The following is a 19543-nucleotide window of genomic DNA, read 5'->3' on the forward strand; positions in this document are numbered from 1 at the left end:
AATGACTGCAACAGTGAATCCACTCGAACATCTACATTTATGGTAAGTGTACACAAGTGTACTATTCCTGTCTAGGTCTCACTGCAGAGAAGCCAGTAAAGGAGGAAACTTCCTAGAACCTCCTCCCCTTCAAGTGTTATCCAATTGCCTGTTACAGTTTGAGAATTCTGTTAATTGTACTAGGACTGACTGTTTCCTTAATATCTGATCTTGTCAAGATGATTTCATAGCTTCACAGGAGGTTACTAGGCTGATGGCCCTAGGGCCTTAAGCTTAGCTATGTAATACCCTTATCTCCTAGTTGACCGTAGTTAGATGGTCGTTGTTAGCAGAGCGAATCAGTGATTAGCACTGACTGCCCCTGTTCATGAGGGACATAGGTGCCACCCCCGGGGTGAATTTGCTGTCTCCTATACAGTTCATAGGTGTGTACTAGGCTAATGGCCCTGGATTCTTCTCAAGCCTAGCCCATAAAAGTGCCGTGGCATCATGCTGACCGACGTTAGCTCCCAGTGCCCCTATCCAGTAGTGCCACTAGAGTGATCCCCAGGGTGAGCTTTCTGTTACCCATCCACTCATCAAGATTCCTCTTGAAAAGGGCCAGCGAGGTGCTCTGCTTGACATGTATGGGAAGCCTATTCCAGAGCATGGGCAGTCTCTGGGTGATGAACCCTTTCCCTCCAGCATGTTGTGTTGAATGAGCTAACGAGATTAAGGTCTCTGGAGTGTGTGTTGTGGAGGGATTGGGATTTCTTTAGGTATAGCATTTCTAGCAGAGCTGGGTCAGACATGGCTTTGTAAGTCAAGTAGACATCGCCTCTTAAGTAGGTGCTAAGAGACTGAGAATAGCTGAAGTTTCTTGAGTCCATCCATATTAAATGAGTTGTTCATTCCCAACTACTGCAGAACCTCCTAGAAAATGACCTAGTTTCCAAAACGCAGCACAGTTTCAGGCCCTCCCATAGCACCACCACAGCAGTATTATCATTATCATAGTTAACCACCATAAAAACAAGGGATTATTTGTATCTTCCATATTCTTAGACTTGTCAAAAGCCTTTGACATGGTAAACCACAGTTTTTTTCTTGCAACTCTTTCTAACCTAAACTTAAGCTCCTACTCTATATCATGGTTCACTGTCTACTTATCAGACCGTCAACAAGCAGTCCTTTGGCAAGACCAGCTGCCCCCCCTACTACCGGTATCCATAGGAATCCCTCAAGGGTCTATCCTAGGCCCATTGTTGTTCTCACTATTTACCAACCAAATCTCTTCTTCCTCACTCACTGCCTCTGTCATACAATATTCAGATGACAAAAACCTTATACGTGCCGCCCCCATCTTAAAAGAACTGCAGATCTTAACCCAAAATTACTTTACTCTAGCCGAAACATGGTTCACGAACATCAAACTTATTCTTAATCCAAAAAAAAAAACAAAACATATTATTTTCAGCCCCAGTCGATCCCCTCCTCTAAACAATAATTTTACCATTAACTCTAAGGATAACATCCAAATCACTCCCCCTACTCACACGAAACTGCTAGGTATTGAAATAGACAATAACCTAAAATTTGACATCCATATAGCCCAAACCATCAAGAAAGTAAATAAAAAACTAGGACTCCTCTACAGGGAACAAACAGTATATGACCAAACAGACAAAAGCAACCATTGCAAGGACACCTCTCTTGTCCATCCTTCTCAATGCCTCCCCTGTCATAACAAATCTCTGCTAAACTTACCTAAACAAAATGGAATCTTGTTACAACAGGATTGCCAAGTTTGCTACTGAAGCCTCATACAGATCTCAGCACTGTCTTGCCCTGAAGCAGCTGAACTGGCTTGCGCTGCCTCAACTATTCCTACTCATTCAACTCTTATTAGCGCACAAGCTCTACTACCTTCCAGAAAATACCCCTGCACTCCAGCATGTAATCCAGCCCCACATTTCCACAAGAGCTTGAAGATCCAATAGCCAGAATCTCATACATGTCATCAAACAAAAATGATGGCTGGTAAATCTCTGTTTGCCTGCACTATTGCCAGGACTTGGAACTCACTACCAAGCCAAATATCCGCCACTAGGTCTAATAGTCAATTTAAAAAAACTCCTGAAAATCTGCTACCTAAACAACTGGCTATGCCCATGCTACTCCCCAGGTTAGTTCTTGCTGTTACACTGTTGCAGTAATTTAATTTATGTTCCACAGCTTAAGTTTTCCCTGGAAAAGTTGATAATCTGCTGTTTTTACATTACAGAAATATAAGTCCTTCTATCACTATAGGCAAACATTACCTGTTCCCCCTACCATACATCATACTTAAACAAATAGTACCACTACTAAAAAAGTTTTTTTTTTTTTTTTGCTGTTATGGTGCTTAATATTATAGATCTATGTACTTTAATAATTGTCAGCTTAATAATTTGTAAAGTTGTTCTTTACTTTATGATTGTTAGATGTCTAGGTATGGAATATTTCTTGTATGTAATGATCTTGGAGCTTTTCTCCCCGGGCCTCCGCTGAAAATGGATCTGTGTCCAGTCGGACTTTCCCGGTTAACAAATGTAAAATAAATAAAAATGTAGGACATGTGTTTAAGGCCTCTGATCCTTTTTGTGAGGTACTTCTGTGGCCTCTCCAGCTGTTGCAGGTGTCTAGTGAGGTACATGCCAAATGGGGCATTATACTCAATGATAATGAGGGATGAGTAGACAGAAATGATGACCTCTTTCTTCCTGGATGCAAAATCCTTGGTTATGAGATGTCACATAGAAGGACTTCAGTGACTGCAGTGGCAATGTGGTGGTCGAAGGAGAGATTGCTGTCAACCTGGGTGCCCAGATCTCTTATAACACTTTTAGTGTTCAGTGGGCTTCCATCAATGTGGTAATTAGTGGGAACCAAGTTTTTACCAAAGGGTATAACAACACATTTTTTTGCCATTAAGCTTAAGGCCATGGCTCCGACACCAGTCATTGGTCTCAGTGAGGTCTTTCTGTAGGATGTCTGCATCACTTGGGGAGTTAATAATTGCTCCCAGGTTGCAGTCATCTGTGAACTTTGTCAGCCAGAGTCCCGCTGTGTTGGCCTCGACTTCTGAGAAGTAGATGCCAGACAGGAGAGGACCCAGGACCGATCTCTGTGGGACTCAACTCGTGACTGGTCGGCAGTCTGACTTGGAATCTGCTACTTTCACTCTGTGAGTCCTATCTGTGAGCCAATTTGCAACCCACCTGGTGATAATAGGGGTTGATGCCTAGTTTAGTGAGTTTATCAATAATGCCTGAGTGAGGAATGGTGTCAAGGGCCTTGGCCAGATTGAGGTAGGCTGTGTGCACTGCCTTACCCTCATCCACAGCCTTGGTGACTGACTCAAAGAAGTCAACCAGGTTAAGTAGGCAGGATCTTCCTTTAACAAAGCTAAATTCCGTGGGGTCCAGGGTTTAGAGATTGCCTATATCCTTGTTAATCAGGTCCATGATGGTGTGTTCCATAGCTTTTACATATCAGACTCTTCAAGCTAATGGGGCGATAATTCCCAGGGTCTGTAGTCGCTCCCGCTTTATTGAGAGAGATGACTGTAGCAGTGCGCCATTCAGTAGGGACAAAGCCTGAGGTAAGGCTGTGACTGAACAAGGCACACATGTGGTGCCAGTTCATTTTGTAGTTCATGTAGAACACAGCCCGGGATATTATCAGGTCCCATGGATGCTGTATTCTTGGCCTTGGACAGTGCAGCTTTTACCTGTGCAGCAGAAATATTTTGTACTTGGCATTCTTTCGGTATTGTGATTGGTCCCTTTGGGAGAGAGAGAGGGGTAAAGTTGGCACTGAATCTGTCAGCCAGTATGTTGGCAATATCTGTTGGCTCAGTATAGCAGGTGCCATTGTGCAGTAACTTGGACCAAATCTGGGTATTGCCATGGGGGTTCTCGATATAGCTGTAGAAAGGTTTGTGGTTGTTTTCTGTGTCCACCGCAATTCTGCCTTCATAGCTGGCTTTAGAGGATTTGATAAGAGATCTCAACTTTTAGTTGAGGGTAATAAGGGAGTTTTTCCAGTCTTGGGACTTCACCCTTTTCTTTAACTGTTTCTTCCTTCTGTTATAGAGTTTATTGATGGCTGGGGACCACCAGATTGACTTCCTTTTTTTTGGAGGAGAGCATCTTGGTTCTATTGAGTATGGCTAGTTCCATGCATTTATTTACGTTTTTGTACAGAGCATTGGTGTATGATTCAGCTGTCTCACATCTATTTTACATTGGCAGGGGTGCCGTGAAGTTGGCCACCTCTGTTTTTAGGAGCCCAATTTCAAGGTGGTTAACTTTGTGGGGGGTGTGGGTGAGATGTGGATTTCTGTGGGGGGTGTGGGTGAGATGTGGATTTCCATGGTGATTAGTTTGTGGTTGATCTAACCAGGGAGGAATTGACTATTGGTGTAGAGCAATGGTCACCCATGTTAGTGATGACCATGTCTAGGATGTTGCTTCCTGTAGTAGGGGGTCAGGATGAGCTGGTCCAGGGCATTGGAATTGATGAAATCCAGGAAGCGTTGGGCCAGTGCATTGGTACTTTGAGTAGTTTTCCCAGTTGATGGAAGGGTAGTTGAAGTCCCCTAATATGAGAGTATTGGGCTGGATCTTGATTTATTCCAGGGTGCTTAGGAACATGAAGTGCGAGTCTAAGGACATGGTTGGGGTCCTATAACAGGCTGTGACCTGAATCGGCATCTTTACCCAGTGTTAGTTTTTGTATCTGAAGTATCTCAGATGCATTATGCTGGGCTACTAGTCTGGAGGTGTGCAAATCATTTACGAATATGGAAACGCCGTCGCCTTTGGAGCTTCTGGCCATGTCCTAGTTCTCAAGGTTGTGCTTAAACAGGGTCATTGAGGAGTTCAGCTTCATGTGAAGTGGGAGTTTATTTTAGAGATTTCTGTAACCTATAGGCCTATCTATGTCTGAATGTTTAGGTCTCATATTAATGCTTCTGCTTTATTTATTTATATTTGTTAACCGGGAGTGTCCGACTGGACGTAGGTCCATTTTCAGCGGAGGCCCGGGGAGAAAAGCTCCACAGTTAAAATAAACAGACAGTAGTTACATTGGATTACATAGCGATTAACAATTTAACATGGCAATTAATTACAACATATTTACAGATGAAGAACATAGTACATCAGTAGACAACTAGCATCTTTATCTGTGAAGTACATAACAGACATTAACAAATGTTACAATAAAAAGTTCCTGCTGTATCATAAGTACTAGGCTTATGAGCATCTGAGCTTGCTATAATCAAGGTAGTCAGTGGAGTGGAAAGAAAGGTAGTGGTTGGATGGGGTGGGTGATGATAGAGTGGGAGTTGCAAGGGCATAGCCAGCATGTTTTTAGGTGCACTTTTAGTAAAGTTTTGAAGTGGGTGCATGATGGTATGGAGGTAATTGTGGGTGGGAGGGAGTTCCATAATTTGGCTATGGTGCAAGAGAATAGTGCTTCACCAGCAGAGTTATTGGATTTAGTGATCTGCAAGTGATTTTTGTTGCTGGATCTTAGTGGTCTGGTGGTGCGATAAGGTTGGAGTAGATTCTGGAGGGATGGGACATTTAGTGGATGGTTTACTAGTTTGTGGGCGAGTGAGAGTTGATACCATTGAAGGAGGTGAGGGAGTTCAAGCCAGCCCAGTTCAACAAGTGAGAGACAGTGGTGACTATGGTAGGATGCCCCTGTGGCGAATTTGGCGATTTTGTTGTAGCAGGTCTCTAGCTTGTTTAGATCGCATTGCCTTAGGTTGGTGTATATATTGGAGAGGCATAAAGTAGGGTGGAGATAAGTTGTCCATCTCGCCTTCGTTCTTGCTGTTTGGGTTCGGAGACGATCCTCGGCTCCGACTCTGCCATCTTCTATAGCTCAAGAGCTCTCTACTGTCTTGAGGCTACCCCTTATCCCAGAATGCCCAGCGTCAGCTACCCAGATCTCGTTTGCTGCTTCAGCTGCGAGGTTGCTTCGTTACTGGCTCAGGCTTAGTATAGTTTTTTTATATTATTATTGTTGTTTATTCTTAAAACTTTGTCAAGTTTTTTATCAAGTTTTTGTCTAGATCTATTACTTCATCCCTTATCGCTTTCTTGTGTGTTGTAGCTTTGTTGGCCATCGCTCCATAACTTGCAGGCCTTCTGTTTCCCCTGAACTCGTTTAAATTAGATAGTTCTCCCCCCCCCCCCCCCCTTAGGACAGCCGTTTAAATTAGAGGCTCTCCTTTCTGTTCCTTAACTGTAAAAAAAAAAAAAAAAAAAAAGACTGTTTCTTAGTTTTGTTGTATAGCATTTTCTTGTTGTTGTGAGGAAAATGTCTAAAGATACCAAGGTATCTGGCTTCAAAAAGTGTGACTCATGCTGTCAGAAAATGTGTCTGGCAGATGGGCACACTAGTTGTGTATATTGTTTGGGCGCTGTTCACCTGCAGGACTCTTGTTCTGTATGTCACACTTTTAGTCCAAGGGTCCTGCAGGAGCGCAAAAACAAATTAATCCTTAGGGGATTATTGAAGCCTCAGGATTCTCCAGCTAAAAGTACTCAGCCAGCGAAATCCCCTAAGTCTGTCAAGCCGTCGGCTCCACCTTGGGAGCCGACTCCTTTACTTGACCAACCAAGTATGTCGGTGCCGGCTGGCACCGACAAAGCAACTGCTCCATCTGCTATTTCGGAGCCATAAGAGACTGAGGTCTCCATCCTTGGAAGTCCATCCACTCGGCACCTGTCACCCGTGTTACAGAGTGAACCACTCCTCTCGATCCTCTAGATTATCGGATCATGATGTGGAGAGAGTAGTAAGTAGGTTGCTTAGTCACAGGCACTGGCAAAATTACTGTCCAGCCCACCTCAACAGGTATCGGCTCCAACCGCCTCTATTTCCGATGTTCTTCGTGTTTCACTGTTGCAGTCATTACACTTGGTTTATCCTGCTGCCAGGCTACCCTCAGTCGGCCTGAATTACAAAGTCTACGTCCGGCGTCGGTTGCTGTCGCCTCTTCCCTGACGTCAGTGTGCCAGGGGTATAAAAGATGCAGCCGACGCCATTTTCTTCAGTCTTTCTTGCCGTGCGGTGCCCGAAGCAGAAGCCGTTTGCAAGTGCCGGTCGGCCGACTCCTGAGATTTTCATGTTCGAATTTCAGATCCGAAGTCTTCATTAAAAGCTAAGTACCCCATTGAGGAAAACTTTTTTCTTGCTCCAGACCGATGTCAGAGAAAGTTAATAACTGTATTTCTTGTGGGAAGCAAATACCTCATAAGGACTTTCATTCTTACTGTATTCCTTGCCTAGGCCCTGACCACGACGTTGCTAGTTGTCAGTTTTGTGCTAGATTTAACCAGCGCACTATTAAGCGTCGGTACGATTTTGCATTTCACTATTTTGACAGAAGATTTAATTACACGATGCCGTCGGATAGCCATCCAACTACCGGAATTCACAAGAAACGCAAAGAAAAAGAAAAGGACAGGCATCCGAGGTCTAAAACAGACTAGGCTTCCTCTAAGCCATTCGCCGGTTCTCAGTGAGGCACTTTTGCAGCCCCTGACGCCCGCTACTTTGGACCTGGAGGCTGCTACAGACTCCCACGTGGAGTCACCTAGGCCGCTGGAAGCTCAAGGTATTGAACCTTCGGAGACTATTCCCTCAGATGGGTCCGGAGCCCTGAGCAGGCATCGGCTTCTGAGGGTGTTTTCAGACCTGCTCAATTATACATTAAAGCGACTCCAGCTACAAAGGCAAAGATTAAAGCACCTTTAAAGACAAAGAAACAAGTACAACAGCCTCATGGTCAGGACTCCATGCCCAAAAAACAGATGCTCAAAATGGTCGAAGACTTTATTACTTTGATCAGAGGTTCCCGTCCCCCTCCTAATAAGAGGCCTAGGCAAGAGACAGAATATGAATCTTCAGATCAGGTTTCCATTTCCTCAGATTCCTCTTCTGATCAGGAATGCTCTCTTCCTCCCTATGAGGATTCTGATGCTGAAGAATCTATCCCTTCAGTCTCAATCCTCCTGAGGATTACTCTTTTGGGAAACCTTGCATACCATGAGGGAACATTTCCACTGGGAGAGCCAAGATTGTTCAGAATCTAAGAAAAGGCTCAGAGACTTCCTTTTACTCCCACAACACAGGCCCCTACCTATTCCACCTGTGTTAGACATTGTAGATGTATTTTCAGAGTCGAGTCTGACCCCTGACTCCTTACCTCTGGCTCCTGTTAAGCCGGACAGGTACTACAGGGTTCCTGACTCTCATAAATTCCTTTTCAAAAACCCTGCTGCTGACCCAGAAACTATCTCTCAGGGTCCCAAAGGGGTCAAGGCATCCACTGCAAAAAAACCTACCCTCTCTGACAGGGATTCTAGGGCACTGGACAGATGGGGGAAGAAGATTTACACCTCTGCTACCTTGGCTATAAGGGCTTTAAAGTTTCATATGCTCAAATATCAGCAATATATTATGTCACTGCTTAAACAGAAAATGTTGATAAATTCTGAATGTGCAGAAAACAAAGAAATGCAGGATTTATTGCATGCAGATGAGCAAGTTGGAAAGCATACTTTGCAATGTGGTTTTGATTATTTGGAGGCCTCCTGCAGGGTCGCTGTTGCGGGTTCTGTCATCAGGAGGCATGCTTGGTTAAAGGAACAAAATCTGCCTGACCATGTCAAAGCAAAATTATTAAATGCTCCATTACAGCATGATACTTTGTTTGGTGTTAAAGCAGAGGAGGTGTTAAAGGAAATGGAGGACAAAGCTAAATCTATGCAAACGGTTAAGGATTTCTTACAGGTACAGCCTCCAAGATTTAGAAGACACTGGCCTACAAAGAATTAGTCCTTTCCAGTGTCAGACAGACCACAAAGGGGCAGATACAGATGCCCAAGAGGCAGATCCCAGCCCCAAGGTTCGTACAGATCTAAACAATGGGGTGCTTCTACCTCCAAAAGTGGAGAAGACAAATCACAGCCATACAGGAAACAGTCCCAATGACTTCCCCCTGCCTGCACCAAGCACTTAACTTCTGGCAGCACCTTTAGGGGGAAAACTAGCACTTTTTTTCTCAAAATTGGCACATAACCCAGGACAAATGGGTTCTAGACATCGTGCTGCAAGTTTCACTTTCATACCCTGCCAAGGACAAACGGTTGGCCAGACCTGCCAAAAACATCAATGAGCAGAGGCACAAAAACAAGTCACATCCCTCATGGACACGAGGGCCGTTCAACAAGTACCAGAGCAAGAGCAGGGACAAGGATTTTATTCAAGACTGTTCTTGGTACCAAGAAAGGACAAGACCTGCAGACCAATACTGGACCTACTAAAATTCAAAATGTTGACTCTACAGCAGCTTCTGCCCATGCTGGGCAAGAAGACTTGGCTTGTGGCTTTAGACCTAAAAGAGGCATACCTGCATGTCCCAATCAGACAAACATGCAGAAGATACCTCAGATTCAAAGCTGGCTCAATGCACTACCAATTTTCTGCACTGCCCTTTGGCTTATCTACTGCGCCCAGGGTCTTCATAAAGTGTCTGGCACCAGTAATTGCATTCTGCAGACAGAGGGATAGAAATGTATCCTTACTTGGACGACTGCCTCATTCAAGCAGAGAATAAGGACATTCTACTACAGCATCTGGCGTTTGTAAAGAGATTTCTAACAGGCCTAGGGTACACAGTCAACGAAAAGAAATCAAAACTAGTACCCTCTCAAGAGATAATATTCCTGGGTGCAAGCTTAAATACAACTGCCCAGATGGCTTATCTCACGCCAGACAAACAAAAACAACTGACTACATATTTCAAACTGTTGGCAACTAAGGTCCAGTTATCTACAAGGAAAATTCTGGAGGCTTTGGGCTTCATGGCATCCTGGATTCTGCTAATTCCTTATGCGAGACTGCATATGAGGAAACTTCAATGGTACCTAAAAAGTGTTTGGACTCAACATTGCCACAACCTGGAAACAATATTTATCCTCATTCCCTGCCTGCAACAGGAGTTTCGATGGTGGGCGAAGGCTTGTCACCAGAACAAGGGACAGCCATTCACTTTACCCCCAGCCAGGCAGACATTAACAACGGATGCATCAGATTATGCCTGGGGGGCCCACATGGCAGGAAGATGTATTCAAGGCACATGGTCCGCAAACCAAATGCATCTACATATCAATCAAAAAGAGATGCTAGCTGTTCAGAATGCCCTGACAGCCTTCAAGGACCTACTTCATCCGGGACAACTACTGATAGACAGACAACACCACGGTCATGTGGTATATAAACAAGCAGGGAGGCACTCATTCTTAGCTCCTTTGCAGACTAGCCATGACTTTGTGGGACACAGCATTGACTTACCAAGTACATCTGCAGGCACAATTCTTGCCAGGAAAGATAAATACTCTGGCAGATGAACTAAGCAAAAACCTCATGGATCCCCACGAGTGGAAATTGGATCCACAAGTCTTCAGCATGATAACAAGGAAATGGGGATGCCCGGATATAGATCTATTTGCCTCTATTCACAACTACCAACTAAAAAGATTCTGCACAAGGATTTATCACAGACAAGCATGGAAAGTGGACGCCCTATCTTTCAGCTGGAAAACTTTAGCTGTATATGCCTTTCCTCCACTGCCTCTCCTCCCCAAGGTACTCCTAAAGGTCAGACAAGAGAAGCCAAAGATGATACTGATTGCCCCAGACTGGCCCCGCCAGTACTGGTATCCAATCCTAAGGAACTTGTCTCAATGCCCGGCTTGGACCTTGCCTCTAATACCTCATCTACTGTCCCAGCAAAACAATCAGATCCTGCACAGCCAACTCAAGACTTTAAATCTGGCAGCATGGCGGATAATGTAATCATACAAAATGCACCTCTCACTAAAGCTGTGATGGATGTCATTTTGGAGGCCAGAAGGCCTAGTACCAGAAAATCTTAGTTGAAAAATGGAAGAGGTTCTGTGCCTGCAACCAGGCACAAGGAATTGACCCAGCTGTACCAAATATTCCTCAGATTTTGCAAAGCTTAACTGAAATGCTGGACAAAGGCCTATCCTTTTCATCAATTAAAATTCATGCATCTGCCATTTCGGCTCATTACAATACAGAGCCACCAGTCTTTTCACATCCTTTGTTAAGGCAGTACCTCAGAGGAGCCAAAAACTTAAGGCCTCCAAGGAGATCACCAATACCTGCATGGGACCTCAATTATGTCTTGGAAAGACTCACCCTGCCTCCTTTTGAGCCAGCCGCTACAACTGATAAAGTTTTTATCTTGGAAAACTGCTCTGCTCCTAGCAGTAACCTCTGCAAGACGAGTCTCAGAGCTACAGGCACTCATGGCTGTGGAACCTTTTATCATTTTTTATCCAGACAGGGTTTCTCTGAGGACAAACCCGACATTTATGCCTAAGGTAGTGTCCAGTGTGGCCCTTAACCAAACTATTCATCTGCTTACCTTTTATCCAAACCCACAGAATAAGGGGGAGAGAATTCTGCATTCTTTGGACATACACAGGCAGCTATGCTTCTACTTGAACAGAGCCAAAGCTTTCAGAAAGACAGAGCAACTGCTAGTGGCATATGCTGCAGGATCACAAGGAAAGGCTTTCTCAAAGCAGACTATTTCAAAGTGGATAGGCCACTGCATTCATTTCTGCTATTCACAACATGGCAAGCCAGTGCCTAAGGGCATTAGGCCACATTCAACCAGAGCAGCAGCCACTTCAGCAGCCTTCCTCAGGGGAGTACCAACCAAAGACATTTTAGAGGCTGCTACCTGGAGTTCAGTGCACACTTTTACAAAGCACTATCATTTACCACTCTACTCTAAATCCAGGGCAGGCTTTGCCACTGCAGTTCTGCAGGGCCTCATAGCCGCTCCTAATGCTATTTAGCTCCAGCCTCCCAAACATAGCTTTGGGATTCAACCCAAGTGTATTGACTGCAACAGTGAAACACGAAGAACATAGTATAGTTGTGTACGCTTACCATAAATGTAGATGTTCAAGTGTATTCACTGTTGCAGTCCAGGTTACCCACCCACCATCCCCCATATCTTTGCTGGAACTTATCTGCACTTCTCTAATCTATACAACCTATGTGGTGTATTTTCTTGTAGATGAAGGTATAATATATTCTGGTGCATGCATGTTTTATTGGCATATTTTTAGCCTACCCTTTTGGGGGCACCTGACATCTGGGGCAAGAAAAACTAAAGAAAATGGCGTCGGCTGCATATTTTATACCCCTGGTGCACTGACGTCAGGGAAGAGGTGACAGCAACCGACGCCGGACCTAGACTTTGGAATTCAGGCCGACTGAGGGTAGCCTGCCAGCAGGATAACCCAAGTGTAATGACTGCAACAGTGAATACACTCGAACATCTACATTTATGCTAAGTGTACACAACTGTACTTTCCTCCTCCGACTACATTTAGCTCAGAGCCGGAGACCATGGATCCGCAGGTAGTAGAACCATTGGCGCCGATCATCATCTCTCCTTCGGTTCCGATGTCTGCTCCGATTACCTCGATTGTACCGTCTATCGAGGGATCTGGGCGCTGGGGCTCTCTCGTCTGCTCCGAGGGGGGGAGTGGCATCGGACCCTTGTCCGACCCTGTTCTCCCCTTCAGAGCTTCTGTGCAGGTGAGCTCGGCTCCAACATCGGCCTCGGAGCAGTCACCCTCAACGCAGAGAAGGACTCCTGTTTCTTCGGAGCCGGAGCTTTCTCTTCCTAGAGGTCGGGATGCCTTCGAAGTCATGCGGAGTGTGCTGTCCCCCGAAACAGCTCTACTGCCAGCTCCATCGGCTTCTCCCCCTGTGGTGTCTGTTCCAACCTCTACTTCTCCTCCAGATCCCAAGTGTCGGGAACCTATGCCCCCAGGACACCCCATTGGGTAATCCCTCTTCTTCTGAAGCCTCTCCTGGTCACTTGGAAGAGCCTCCCCGGAAGAAGTGCAAGAGGAAGCACATCTCCCCTGAGTCTGTCACCTCAGATACAGACATGGATGAATCGGAAGGGTCCCCAAGGTCCCCCTCTGAAGAGGTTTCCTTTTCGGACATCCTTGAAATGCTTAGACAGAGGAGGGACTGGACTTCCTTAGCCCCTACTGAGGATGAGTCTATACCTGGATGCATTTGGTTCCCGACCTTCCACCTCCTGGGTATCTCCTCCTTTCAATCCACTCATGACTGTAGTGGCTCGAAAGGCTTGGTCAGCTCCAGATTCTGTGGACCCGACTCCGAGGAGACCAAACAAATTTATTACAGCCCCCGAGGACAAACCATTTCTCTCCAAAGGTGTGCTTGTTGATGCCATGGTGGTAGCAGAAGCCACCAAGAAAGAGTTAGCAGAAACCTTGTCATCTGTTCATCCTCCAAACAGAGTCTCGGACGATGGACAGATATGGAAAACAAATGTTTGCTTCAGCGACCTTTTCAATGAGGTCCCTGAACTATCTATGCCATTTTACACGTCTTCAGAGAGATCTCCTGAAAGAGCTTGGAGATACCCTTCAAGATCCTACAGCTGAGGGAGTACCAGCCAAATTATCTTCTCAGCTTGTGACTCTTAATTCCATAGTCAACTCCTCCATGAGGCTGATTTCCTATGTAGCCGATGGAGCAAGCAGAGCCGCAGGGACAGGTGTGGCTCTCAGGAGACATGCTTGGATGTGGCTGTGTCACTTTGCGGAACCCTTTCGAGCGTCCTTCACCAATACTCCCTTCAATGGCTCCTTTCTCTTTGGGCCTCAGGTGGAAGACACGTTGACCAGGTGTGAGCAGGAAGGCAAGACTGTCTCTGCCATGGGAGTCCATTTTTCCACCCTTTCAAGATTTTATCCCAAGGGTCAGAAGAGCGGAAAGATGTGGTTCCGAAAATCCCAGGGACCCTTGCCTGACACACGTAGTGATTTTTACCCCAGGGGCACAGGGGGAAACAACAATAACAGACATCACCCTCGTGGCTGAGGGGGACCGCAAAACCAGGGTGACAGAGAATCCTTCTGTGCCAAGCCCTTCCAGCATCCCTGAAGGGTTGCCCAACTGCTCACCTCTGGAGGCAGTCGGGGGAAGACTTTCGCTGTACCCAAAAGCCTGGCAAAATAGAACAAGAGATAGATGGGTGTACTATCCATTATATCCGGAGGTTACAAAATTCCCTTCCATCAATCCCCCATAGAATCAAAAAAGCCCATCCCCAGATGTCCCACCCAATCTAAGGGATCAAGCAGTCACAGAAGTTTCAAGACTGCTAGAAAAAAAAGAGCCATTCAAGAAGTCCCTGCAGACCAACTAGGATCCGGAACTTACTCAAGATTCTTTAGTACCAAAAAAGACAGGGGACTGGAGACCAATACTGGATCTCAGCAGATTGAACAAATCTGTACAAAAAGAAAAGTTCCAGATGGTGACACTGCAGTCCATTTTCCCTTTTCTGGGTCAGGACAATTGGATGTGCTCGATAGATCTTCAGGACGCATACTACCATATCAAGGGGTGGGAGGGTGGCCTAATGGTTAAGGTGTTTGCCTTACAAACACAAGGTGCAGGGTTTGAGTCTCACAAGGGATAATTGGCTAGGCTTAAAATGGCTCGCAAGGGCAGTTAGCTTAGTACTAACCTATGAACCTATAAGATGGACAGACGCTCCAGGAGATTTCTTCGCTTCCGGGTAGGGGCCAGTCATTACCAGTTCAGAGCTCTGCCCTTTGGTCTCACCTCAGCCCCCAGGGTGTTCGTGTATGGCAGTAGTCATGGCTCACCTTAGGCGTCAAGGATTCCAGGTATTTCCCTATGTAAACGACTGACTCCTGACTGCTACCACCAGGTATCAACTCTTAGAGGCATGGGATTATACAATCACATCATGCACTCAACTAGGCATTACAATAAATTTCGAAAAATCTGCCTTATTGCCCTGTCAGTCTATCACATACATAGGAGCAGAATTAAACACAAAAGAAATGTTTGCAAGATTACCACAGGAAAGAGTTTCCACTATTCGTCAACACGTGTTAATTCTAATGCAGAGCAAAAGGATTCAAGTCAGATATGTCCTCCAAGCTCTAGGCTCCATGGCAGCTGCCATTCTTATTGTCCCATTAGCATGTTTCCACATGAGAATCCTTCAGTGGCTTCTTTTCACGCAGTGGCCTTTCCAGGAGCTACCCATGTCTCACATGATCCTGATCACAGAAACATGCAAAAGGCAGCTTTCTTGGTGGATGGTGTCTCCACTAGTAATTCAGGGCAGACCTTTCATACAACCCCCTCCGGTAGCTACAGTGACCACGGACGCCTCCCTGATAGGGTGGGGGGGCATTATCTAGGCAGGACAGTCCAAGGCACTTGGCAACCTCATGAGTACCTCAATGTCCTAGAAATTAGAGCAGTGCTCCTAGTGTTGCAAGCCCTTCAAGACTCTCTTCCTTCCGGGACCATTGCAATCCAAACGGACAACATGTCAGTGGTGTGGTACATCAACAAACAGGGTGGGACCAGGTCTTTACCCCTTGTGTTGAGAAGCACTCAGACTGTGGCAATGGGCAATTTCCTCCCAAATTTTTCTGATAGCAACGCACATCCGTGGGATATCCAACGTCATAGCGGACAGGCTCAGCAGAGCTATCCTCATGCCTTACGAGTGGTCTCTGAATCGGGAAGTTACGGATCTTATCTTCCGCAAATGGGGACAGCCTTGCTGCGACCTATTTGCCACTCCTCTCAACAAAAAATGCAGCAGCTACTTCTCCCTACTTCCACTTCCAGGTCATATACCCAGAGATGCTCTAGTCCACGATTGGCCTCAGGGACTCCTTTATGCTTTTCCCCTAATACAAAGACTCGTACAGAAAGCAAAATCGTTGGGTTGCTAAATGATCCTCATTGCCCCATATTGACCTCGACAGATATGGTTCCCGTTCCTGCACCTTCATCTTCTGGATCAACCGTGGATTCTGGACCTGGTTCCAGATCTTCTGATTCATCAATCAGGCGGGTTGCACCAATCCCTTCAAACTCTCCAGCTCACAGCTTGGTTACTCCACTTCCAACCTTAGCCAGGCTTTCTAGTATCTCCCCAGCAGTCCGTGATATTATTGTTTCCTCACATAAGTCTACTACGAGGAAAACATATGCTAATAAATGGAAACGGTTTTCTTACTGGGCAGAATCTAGAAATTTGGATCCTTTCTCAGCCCCAGTCTATGAAATTCTTGAATTTCTAGCACAACTCTTTCAGTCTGGTGTGGCTTCCGCTACCATTAGAGTACAGGTAGCTGCCATTTCTAATTTTCATATCGGTACGTTTAACTCTAGCATAATGTCTCATAAGCTCTGCATGGCCTTTATGAGAGGAACATCTCTTCTTAGACCCCCAGTTAGAGATCCTCCTCCTTCTTGGGATCTCAATTTAGTTTTAGCTTCCTTAATTTTGCCTCCCTTTGAACCGGCAGCTTCATGTTCCTTGAAATTTCTTTCTCGGAAGACACTTTTTTTCTGGTTGCTATCACTTCAGCTAGACGTGTTTCAGAACTTCAAGCACTATGTGTTCGTCCTTACCCAGTGTTTCACAAGGACAGAGTTTCTCTGAGGACCAATCCTTCCTTTATTCCTAAAGTCTACTCAGAGAACAATTTAAATCAGTCCATAGATCTCCCAGTTTTATTTCTCAATCACAGCAACAAGGCAGAATACAAGCTCCACCAATTGGATGTGCACAGACAATTGCGTTTTTACCTCCATAGATCTAAGGAACTAAGAAAGTCAGACGAGTTATTTCTTTCTTATGTTTTTAACAAACAAGGCCTTCCAGTTTCTAAGATTACCTTATCCAGATGGTTATCTGATACTATTGCCTTTATTTATCAGTTACGAAACAAAGAGCTACCGGCTAAACCAAGAGGTCATTCTACTAGAGCATTAGCCACCTCTGTAGCTTTTCAGTCTAGGTTGCCCATAGACTCAATCTGTGCAGCTGCCACTTGGGCAAACTCTCACACTTTTGTCTCTCATTACAAGGTGGATATGGTCTCCCAGAATTAGAGCTTCCTTTGGTTCTACTGTTCTGAAGAGTATGTTCCAATGAACCACCCGATATTTTAGGTGCTAGGGACGCTGTCCCAAACAGCAAGAATGAAGGCGAGATGGACAACTTAACATAAAGAAGTTATGTACCTACCATAACGTTCCATGTTAGTTGTCTTCATCTTGCATTCCTTCTTGCGTCCCTCCCTCCTTCCCCCTTCCTAGAGGATTGAGATGAGTTCCTTTTTGTTTTTCATTGGCTGAGTATCTTTTATTACTTCACATGCCAGGTAATTTATGAGTCTTTCCTTGTTTAGGTGTATTGGACAACCAGTTTTTAGGTAACTGGTTACTCTACTTATGTCTAGTGTGCGCTATCACAAATGAGATCTGGGTAGCTGACGCTGGGCATTCTGGGATAAGGGGTAGCTTCGAGCCAGTAAACAGCTCTCGAGCTATAGAAGATGGCCGAGTCAGAGCCAAGGATCTGCTCCGAACCCAAACAGCAAGAAGGAAGGCGAGATAAAGACAACTAACATGGAACGTTATGGTAGGTACATCTTTTTCCACTGCATCGATGCCCTTTAGGGCAACTCCATTAATGACTTTGGTACTGATGCTGTTGAGATCAGGGGAGCTATCAGCTTTGGATTTGGGTTCGATCCTTCAGTATTGGCATTTACTGCAATACCTTCCAGCCCGATATTGATGTTACTGCGGATGGGCTTTCAATTCTGAGTCACTGGTCTTGATATTGTCCTTGAGGTCGGTTGATGTCTTGATCTTCATGGTTGGTTTGAGCCCTCAAGATTAAGTTAAGGGCTGACCTCTTCAGTCCCTTTATTGACCTAGACAAGTTTTGGTCTTGGTTATTCATGACTCCTGGATTGGTATTGAATTGATATTGGACCAGACTGATGCCAATAATGTTGTCCCACTTTGTTTATACAGATGTCAACCACCACTCCGTACTCACTTTTCCTGGCTTCTGAGTCACCCACATCACTCTGGTCAGCACAGAAGGGTTGATAGGCTGCTGAAGGGTGCATCTTCTGTAGTTGGTTTACTGCAGTTATCTGCTCCCTTTCTCAGACCTCTTGTCTCTGAGCAAGTGAAAGAGCTGTATGTGCAAAATAAGGCACGTGGACTTCCCCAGGAGCATCCTCTTTCAGATATCTTTGAGGACAAAGGTGTAGTTTCCAGCATCCCCATTGCATGATCCTGAATTTGTAGACTTTTTAGAGCTTATGAAGTAAAAATGAGGGATGGCCCACTGACTTCCCTTTCCGGACTTATTCAGCAATAGGCCTTCCATTTCCAGTAACTTACAAGATGGTTCATACGAGTCAAAAAAAAAATTTGTGGCATCTGTACAAAAGACTGGACTTGATGGTCACATACTTTTAAGGTGGATTTTGTTATTGCAGCTGCAACCTTAAAAAGGTTTCATCTCTGGGTTGCCCATTACCTGTCCATTTAACAGACAAGATCTAATGCACTAGACAGATTTGGGAAGTGTGTTTACGCATCCACTATGTTTATTCTGAAATTTGTAAACTACTTTTTCAACGTTTTACATTTCCAGTGAGATCTGGCTGTTGAGTTGTGTTTTCTGGATATGTTACTAGATGGATGAAGTTTAAATTCCTAGTCTCTGATGGCAGCCATGTTTTCCATTATAAATTTTACCACGCACATAGCTCATAATTGTGCAGATGGCGTCAACAGTAGTAGACCCACAGATTAGTTATTTGCCATCATATCTGGCTGGCTTGTCTAATGAATTTTTTTCCAAATATACCAAGCAAGCTTTTGTACATTCTATTTGTGTTGAAACTTTTTTGCCCAAAACTTGAAGCAGAAGTGGAGGAAATGGATTAAAAAGACAAGACCCACACATGTTCGAGCAAAATTTGAGACTCCTCATTGATATTCTGTTGACCACAGCAGATTCTGAATTAGTTTTGGTATTGTTGTGGCCAGAAGCCAAAAATAGAGAAGTTCAAGAAAAATTCCATGTTCTTAGTGGCTTTAGGAGTGGTTGCCAATCCAGAGATGGTAATAGTCAGTAGAACAAATAGGTTTGTCTGTGGGAGGAAGGTACAGGCTTATTCCTGAGGCCTGCCAAAGTGTCCCACTGTTAAGACATTGAGATTATATGTCCTTCCACCTGTCCATGAGGCAGGTGATCACACAGAAGGGAATTGTATTCGCCTTTGTCTATTACTGTGCTGATGCATCTGTTCTTTCCGTACCCCTTCCCATTTACACACACTTTCCTTGCCAGATACCCCTTCCTATCAAAACGTGTGTGGCAAGAAAGAAGTGCTGAATCTCTTGCAAAGCAAGTCGTCCAGAAGATCTTTGAGACCCAAAAGGATCCAGTTTTTACCCCAGGTTTTTTTTTTTTTTTTGGAGGGGGTTCCAAACAAGACCATGGACTTCAAGCCTATTTAGATTGCACAGATAA

The 19543-nt window shown here is 45.0% G+C and overlaps 1 protein-coding gene across 7 annotated transcripts in view; it reads left to right on the forward strand.

The window, feature by feature from the left end:
- Positions 1-19543, forward strand: part of AHCYL2 (adenosylhomocysteinase like 2) — a 1498752-nt gene that overhangs the window by 402698 nt on the left and 1076511 nt on the right. The gene's annotated exons all lie outside the window — the stretch shown is intronic.

This window comes from Protopterus annectens, chromosome 11.part0 (genome assembly GCF_019279795.1).
Source record: "Protopterus annectens isolate FY-2018-M chromosome 11.part0, PAN1.0, whole genome shotgun sequence".
Classification (NCBI taxonomy): Eukaryota; Metazoa; Chordata; order Ceratodontiformes; family Protopteridae; genus Protopterus; species Protopterus annectens.